We start from the raw sequence: 8,183 nt of genomic DNA, 5'->3' as shown, positions 1-8,183 counted from the left end.
GGGCCACCCCTAAATCACTGTCAAATCACACTTAATGCCATGGGGCACAGCTTGCACCGCAAAAAAACTCGGATCCATGGGTTCCTGGCCATACCGTGGCCCAAAAACGTGGTTTCGAAGCATGGATCCTCATGGATCCTCACGCATTTTCCATTGGGCCAACCCAAACTCACCGTCATATCACACATCATGTCCAGGGGCACAGCCTGGTAAAAGAAAATTAAATATGCTCAGAGTCCTGTAGTGATTTCATGCTCTTTATTGCAGCTTGTAAAACAGTGACTGAATTTCCCCCAAAACCTGAGGCTTTTATATACATTATTTACACAATGAGTTCCGTCTGACTGGCTGATTCTGCTTCCCTCCTGGAGCCTGATTGGTCTTTTCCTGCAAGCCAATCAGTTCTTGCATTCTAGGATCCTACTTGCCTATTGTTCTATGATCCAAGCTTAGTACATAACAGGGAAGGAGCTAGACAAAGAATGATCCAAGAAGTCCTCAACGGCAGAACAGGCAGGTGATAACAAGCAGTGTGTTACAACGGCTCTGAAGGCGGATGAAGGCTGCAGCAGATAGGATCCACCAGTTCGTCGTGACTACTCATGCCATCAGAACAGAGCCCTAATGCGAAGGCTGTGCGTTGGTCAGCGTGCACTGATCTACACACATAAAACAAATTCACGCACAGGCATCTTCCAAAAACCCAACCCAACCCCCCCAAACCGTCCCCCCATGGCGATCACTAAATGGCCACGGGGGCAGGAATGTGAAGCCCCTAGTCATGAACTGACACATGGGTGGTGGATACAGATTCAGTCATTCTGACTCAAGGAATGAGGCAGTTGAGCAGCTCAGCAGCTGTATCCATGACTGAGCAGCCCCTTTTAGGATCCACTATGCTCACCCCGAAAAGGGGAAGGGGCTGGAAACGGTGCCCTAAACATAGTATGCCTCCCTTTTCCCTTGACTGGATTACCGCGCCCAGGTGGAATCTCTTTTCCCATAGTTTGAATCCATTATCCTGCATCCTAGTCTCTAGAACAGCAGAAAACAAGCTTGCTCCCTCTTCAACATGACATCCCTTCAAATATTTAAACATGGCTATCATGTCACTCCTTAATCTTCTCTTCTCTAGATTAAACAAATCCAGCTCCCTAAGTCTCTCCTCATAGGGCTTGGATTCCAGACCTTTTACATTTTGGTCACCCTCCTCTGGACATGCTCCAACTTGACAATATCCTTCTTCAACTGGACACAGTATTTCAGGTGTGGTCTGACCAACCAGAATAGTGTGGTGGCATTCCTTCACTTGATCTAGACACTATACTCCTATTGATGCAGCCCAGAATTGCATTGGTGTTCTTAGCTGCCACATCACACTGTTGACTCATATTCAGCTTGTGGTCGACCAAGACTCCCAGATCCCTTTCACTGGTACTGTTGTCAAGCCAAGTGTCCCCCACCTGTGCATTTCATTTTTTCTATCCAGGTGTAGTACCTTATATTTCTCCCTATGGAACTCCATATAGTTGGTTTTGGCCCAGCTCTCTAGGCTATTCAGGTCATTTTGAATTCTGACCCTGTCCGCTGGTGTATTAGCAACCCCTCCCAGTTTGCAGTCATTTGCAAATTTGATTAGCACGCCCTCTATTCCATCATCCAAATCATTTATAAAAATATTGAATAGCACCAGGCCCAGGACAGAACCTTGTGGATCCCCAATAGTCATTTTTTTCCAGGATGAAGGTGAGCCACTGATGAGCACTCTTTGGGTTCAGCCCGTCGACCAATTACAAATCCACCTAACAGTAGCTTTGTCTAGCCCACATATTACTAGTTTTTTTGCAATAATATCATGGGGGTCCTTTTCAAAGGCCTTACTGAAGTCAAGGTAAGCTGGTACAAGGGAAAGCAGGATTGTAATTACCGTAAAAATTACTGATCATAGAATAGAATCATAGAATCATAGAGTTGGGAGAGACCACAAGGGCCATCGAGTCCAACCCCCTGCCAAGCAGGAAACACCATCAGAGCACTCCTGACATATGGTTGTCAAGCCTCTGCTTAAAGACCTCCAAAGAAGGAGACTCCACCACACTCCTTGGCAGCAAATTCCACTGTCGAACAGCTCTTACTGTCAGGAAGTTCTTTCTAATGTTTAGGTGGAATCTTTTTTCTTGTAGTTTGGAACCATTGCTCCGTGTCCGCTTCTCTGGAGCAGCAGAAAACAACCTTTCTCCCTCCTCTATGTGACATCCTTTCATATATTTGAACATGGCTATCATATCACCCCTTAACCTCCTCTTCTCCAGGCTAAACATGCCCAGCTCCCTTAGCCGTTCCTCATAAGGCATCGTTTCCAGGCCTTTGACCATTTTGGTTGCCCTCCTCTGGACACGTTCCAGTTTGTCAGTGTCCTTCTTGAACTGTGGTGCCCAGAACTGGACACAGTACTCCAGGTGAGGTCTGACCAGAGCAGAATACAGTGGCACTATTACTTCCCTTGATCTAGATGCTATACTCCTATTGATGCAGCCCAGAATTGCATTGGCTTTTTTAGCTGCCGCGTCACACTGTTGGCTCATGTCAAGTTTGTGGTCAACCAAGACTCCTAGATCCTTTTCACATGTACTGCTCTCAAGCCAGGTGTCACCCATCTTGTATTTGTGCCTCTCATTTTTTTTGCCCAAGTGCAATACTTTACATTTCTCCCTGTTAAAATTCATCTTGTTTGTTTTGGCCCAGTTCTCTAATCTGTCCAGGTCATTTTGAAGTGTGATCCTGTCCTCTGGGGTGTTAGCCACCCCTCCCAGTTTGGTGTCATCTGCAAATTTGATCAGGATGCCCTTGAGTCCATCATCCAAGTCGTTGATAAAGATGTTGAATAAGACGGGGCCCAAAACAGGCACCCCACTAGTCACTCTTCTCCAGGATGAAGAGGAACCATTGATGAGCACCCTTTGGGTTCGGTCAGTCAGCCAGTTACAAATCCACTGAGTGGTAGCATAGTCAAGTCCACTTTTCTGTTTTTCCATCAAGCCCCCAGACAAGAATGCTACAGCATCAGCCCCAAACACTCAGTCTCATAACAAAAAATACTCAACAGGGTTAGGGCTGAGGGTAGGGGAAGTACAATCATGATCTTTCCAGTCCTCTAGAAGCTGACCCTTTTGGTCATTTTGGTCATGGAGCCAAATATCTGTTCCCAAGTTTAAAGAATCTAAACAAGTAAAGAACAAGCTTGCCCTTTACATGCAAAAGCCCTGAAATTCAGCCCATTGGGCAACTGATCATGGGGCTGGGAGGAGGGAGGTAAGGACTAGCACCTTCTCTGCCCTCCACCTCCAACAGCTACACCTGAAAGTTTCATGATGGGGTTCGATTTGAGAAGCTGAATGTTTATAAAGGCACTTAGCCAATTTCTGCCACAGAAATTCTGAACAGAAACACTCTGCAGGTTCAGCCCCCAAAAGAAACTGCTCTATGGTCTCTGTGTTGGGAAATGGGAACAGATCTTGCTCATCACCAACCTTCCCTCCACAAATCAGTATCACTATGAGGCTGAACTGAACAGCTTGCTCCAGAGTTTTAAGAGATACGTTTGTGTGGTGGAGTGGTTAAGAGCGGTGGACTCTAATCTGGTGAGCTGGGTTCGCTTCCCCGCTCCTCCACATGCAGCTGCTGGCTGACCTTGGGCCAGTCACACTTCTCTCTGAAGTCTCTCAGCCCCACTCACCTCACAAGGTGTCTGTTGTGGGGGTGGAAGGGAAAGGAGATTTTTAGCCACTTTGAGACTCCTTCAAGTAGAGAAAAGCAGGATATAAAAACTAACTCCATAAATAAGAATTCTATGGAAAAGGACCATCCCTGCCATGATGATGAAAACTATATGTTTGGATTTTGCTGTATTATACCAACCTGTGGAATATGACAGTTCGCAGTTTCAAAATCTATTTGGCCACAGTGGATTGACAGTCTGGACACACGAAAACCTCTGGAAGATCTTTTGAATCAATGTCTATGCGAAAGCAGTGGTACCAGTCCTTGCAGTTTCCTTCACAGTAAACCATAGTAAGGTCACCACTGGCCTCCTGCACCCTTCCTTCAAGAAACATAGTGACCAGCAGCCTTCAAACAAGGAAGGTAAAATATCTGAGCAATAGGTTAGTGTATCCTTCCATCCCTCTGGGCATGATCGAGACACAGTAATGTAACTCTCGTTCAAGATTTGTCTCTTCTTGGGAGGAACAGCATCAATTTCCACTTGAAAATATTTGTCTTGTGCTTCAAAATAGGTTTTCCCACAGTACTGTATTATTTCTTTTGCAATCCAGGGTCTAATGGCAGCCATATCCTTTTGTATGAACTTTAATTGGGCAGCAGAAGCAATCAGATGGGCAATGGTACATGTGAAAGGACCGTAGTCACTAGAATTACCTTGCCTGGGTATATCAGTTGGTGCAAAAAATGACCAGCTGCAAAACTATAGGGATATTTTGAATCCATCTCATACAGACATGCTAAGAAGCAGGTTATTGCATCAATCACAGAGTGGTTCAATCCATGTTTGGAATCTAGATAGAGCATGGTTTTCTTTTTAAAAATGATTACTATCAGTATCCAGTGGACTTTGTCATTTACTGGAATAATCAAAACATCTTTCCTTAGCACTCCAAATCTCAAACAGTTCTTCAGAACTTGCACTGGCAATCTTTGACATATCTGCATGAAGTGGCAAGTACGGTAAGTGGGAAAATGGTTCCATCGTGACCTAGCTCTTTGGCCATGATCACCCTGGAGGCAAGAAAGGCATCTATTATGCAATCATTTATCCAGTTTGATCCTTTCAGTGTGTTTATGTCATAGTCATACACACAGATGTTGCCAACTGAACCCACAAGTCCCATGGTTTGTAGACTGAGTGTGGGGAAGGTACAGTTGTGCCATGGGGGAACTGATGTACAAATCAGTGATTTGTCCAAACACTTCTCACTTTGTGTTGAGAATATGGGGCTGCTATCAAAAGAATCAATATTGGTCACTGTTAAATCCTCTTTCCCACTTTTTGGAGTGGAGGTCATCTGAGGCTGAGTGCTTTCCAGGTGTCTCATAGTCAGTTGGTGATCTTAAGGAGTCAAACCCCTCAGCAGCCTGCACTGAATCAGATGCTGGAGCTACTGTTATCTTTTCCTGCAGTCTAGGGAACTTTCTTCCCGATCTACTCTTCTGTCTTTTATTTCACTTCAACTGTGTGAGCTGCAACTGGCAAGGCTTCCCTGGTTCTGGTGGCATGCCGATAGATTTTGTGGCAGCTATAATATGGTAATATGGATGATGGGTGAGCACACAATGTCCTGTACGGACTGTGCATGCATGGCAGCCCGTATGGAGGCCGCGTGTGCGGCAGCCCGTATGGTCGCCAGGAAAGCGGCTGCCCATACAGCCTGTACGGCCGCTGTGAGAGGGGCTGCCTGTGCGGACGCTACGCGAGCAGCAGCCTGTACAGTCGCTACGTGAGCAGCAGCCTGTACAGTCGCCGCGAGAGCAGCTGCCTGTATGGCCCATACGGTCGCTGCGAGAGCGGCAGCCCACACGGATGCTGCACAAGCGGCAGCTAGTACAGTGACCGTACTGTCACTCTCCCCCCAGCATGGCACCCCGGGGCACCATCACCCCGCTGCCCCTTCGTATGCCCCTGCAGTCAATCAAATGTACTATGAACAATCTGAAGTCATGCTGGGCACAATTCATCACTAATCCTGTTCTTTTTCTAAAAACACATGGTGGACTCCAGGAAAGCTGTCAGCAGGCACCATGATGCCCATGGGCACCACGTTGGAAACCCCCTATTTCAAAGTTTGCACTGACAAAATCTGTTGGCAAGAAAACTTGCAGTTAAACCTCCATTTATAATTGTTGTTGTTGTTTAGTCGTTTAGTGGTGTCCGACTCTTCGTGACCCCATGGACCAGAGAACGCCAGGCACTCCTGTCCTCCACTGCCCCCCGCAGCTTGGTCAGACTCATGCTGGTAACCTCGAAAACACTATCCAACCATCTTGTCCTCTGTCGCCCCCTTCTCCTTGTGCCCTCCATCTTTCCCAACATCAGGGTCTTCTCCAGGGAGTCCTCTTCTCATGAGGTGGCCAAAGTACTGGAGCCTCAGCTTCAAGATCTGTCCTTCCAGTGAGCACTCAGGGCTGATTTCCTTCAGAATGGAGAGGTTTGATCTTCTTGCAGTCCATGGGACTCTCAAGAGTCTCCTCCAGCACCATAATTCAAAAGCATCAATTCTTCGGCGATCAGCCTTCTTTATGGTCCAGCTCTCACTTCCATACATCACTACTGGGAAAACCATAGCTTTAACTATACGGACCTTTGTTGGCAAGGTGATGTCTCTACATTTATAATTACCACCCCTGCAAAGCAACCAACTTTTGTCCCAAAACCATTTGTAGCTGAATTGACGCAAGACAGGTGATTGTTTTTCATGGTTACTTTGGTGGTCTCCATCTAGTTGGTTTGATAATTTACATTCACAGGTAAGATCATCACAATCTCTGCCTTGGATATTCTTGAGGTTTAGCAGCGTCAAAAATTTCCAGGTGCTGTTCTTCACTGTGAAGGGGCGCTGCGCAGAGAGGAAAAACTGTGCAGCGCCTCTCCAGCGAAGCAAAGCCTGGAGAGCAAGAGGGATCGGTGTACACCAACCCCTCTCGTTCTCCAGGCTTCAGGCAGCTATCCGCAAGCCTTCGGAGCGCAGCGGGAACTTGTGCTGCGCTCCAAAGGCTTCAGGCGGCTATCCCTGAAGCCTGGAGAGTGAGAGTGGTCGGTGCGCACCGACCCCTCTCGCTCTCCAGGCTTCAGCGAAAGCAACGCGTAGCCTCTGGAGTGCGGAGGGAGCGCTCTCTTTGCGCTTTGGAGGCTTTGTGTTGCTATCGCTGAGGCCAAGGAGCCTGCATTTGCTCCATAGGACGCACACACATTTCCCCTTAATTTTTTGAGGGTAAAAAGTGTGTCCGATAGAGCGAAAAATACGGTAATCATATATTCTTCTATCGGCTCTAATAATAATATTGCAGTGGTGAAATTAACAGTGCATTTTTGTGATTTTTGTAGTGCAACTCGTGATTTTTGTGGTGCAGGCTGTGCCCCTGGCTATGATGTGTGATTTGACAGTGAGTTTGTGGTGGCCCAATGCAAAAAGCGTGAGGATCCATGAAGATCCGTGCTTCAAAACCACGTTTTGGGGCCATGGTGTTGCCAGGAAGCCGTGGATCCTAGTTTTTTGTGGTGCACGCTGTGCCCCTGGCCATGATGTGTGATTTGATGGTGAGTTTGGGCTGATCTAGTGCAAACAGTGTCAGGATCCATGAGGATCCGTGCTTCAAAACCACGTTTTTTGGCCATGGAGTGGCCAGGAAGCCGTGGATCCAATTTTTTTGTTGTGCAGGCTGTGCCCCTGACCATGATGTTTGATCTGATGGTGACTTTGGGCTGATCTTGTGCAAAAATCATGAGGATCCATGAGGATCCATGCTTCAAAACCACGTTTTTGGGCCACTGTATGGCCAGGAAGCCACGGATCCATGATTTCTGTGGTGGATGCTGTGCCCCTGGCCATGATGTGTAATTTGACAGTGAGTTTGGGATGATCTAGTGCAAAAATCATTAGGATTCATGAGGATCCGTGTTTTTTAACCATGTTTTTGCGCCATTGCGGCACCACGAAACAGTGGGTGCGTGATTTTTTTGGTTCCTCCTACAGACTAAGATGTGGTCTACAGTAGCATGGTGTTTTTATTTTTTTTCAATATAAAAATCATATGAATTCATGAGGATCCATGCCTCGGATCCATGTTTTTGTGGTGCTGCAGCGCGGAAAAAGTGTTGGATCCACGTTTTTTTATAGTTCAGTTTGTAGGCGTGCCTTTTAGGTGTGATTTGACATTGCATTTGTTGGAATTATTCTTTAAAAAGTGGAGGATCCATGAGGATCCGTGTAGATCCGCCTTTTACGCAGACCCTGCTTGTAGCAACACGCATCATTAAAAGCTCATGGCTTCCCCCAAAGGTGTCAGTTCTCACCGTGAAATAGTTACAGTAAGTGCCACACTTTTAACATATGGGTTCTGCGTACCCTTGAGTACCCCCAGAAAAAGCACTTATTATTATTAGTGTTTAG

At 46.6% G+C, this 8,183-nt stretch overlaps 1 protein-coding gene across 1 annotated transcript in view; it reads left to right on the top strand.

The window, feature by feature from the left end:
- Positions 1-8,083: 8,083 nt before the first annotated feature.
- Positions 8,084-8,183, top strand: part of THBS3 (thrombospondin 3) — a 50,772-nt gene continuing 50,672 nt past the window's right edge. Inside the window, exon 1 of the mRNA XM_079957971.1 lies at positions 8,084-8,101. The gene's annotated coding sequence lies outside the window, so the exon portion shown is untranslated. The remainder of the gene's footprint in view (positions 8,102-8,183) is intronic.

This window comes from Podarcis cretensis (genome assembly GCF_951804945.1).
Source record: "Podarcis cretensis genome assembly, chromosome: 16".
In the NCBI taxonomy this organism is placed as follows: domain Eukaryota; kingdom Metazoa; phylum Chordata; class Lepidosauria; order Squamata; family Lacertidae; genus Podarcis; species Podarcis cretensis.
This window is presented reverse-complemented; position numbering and strand designations above follow the sequence as displayed.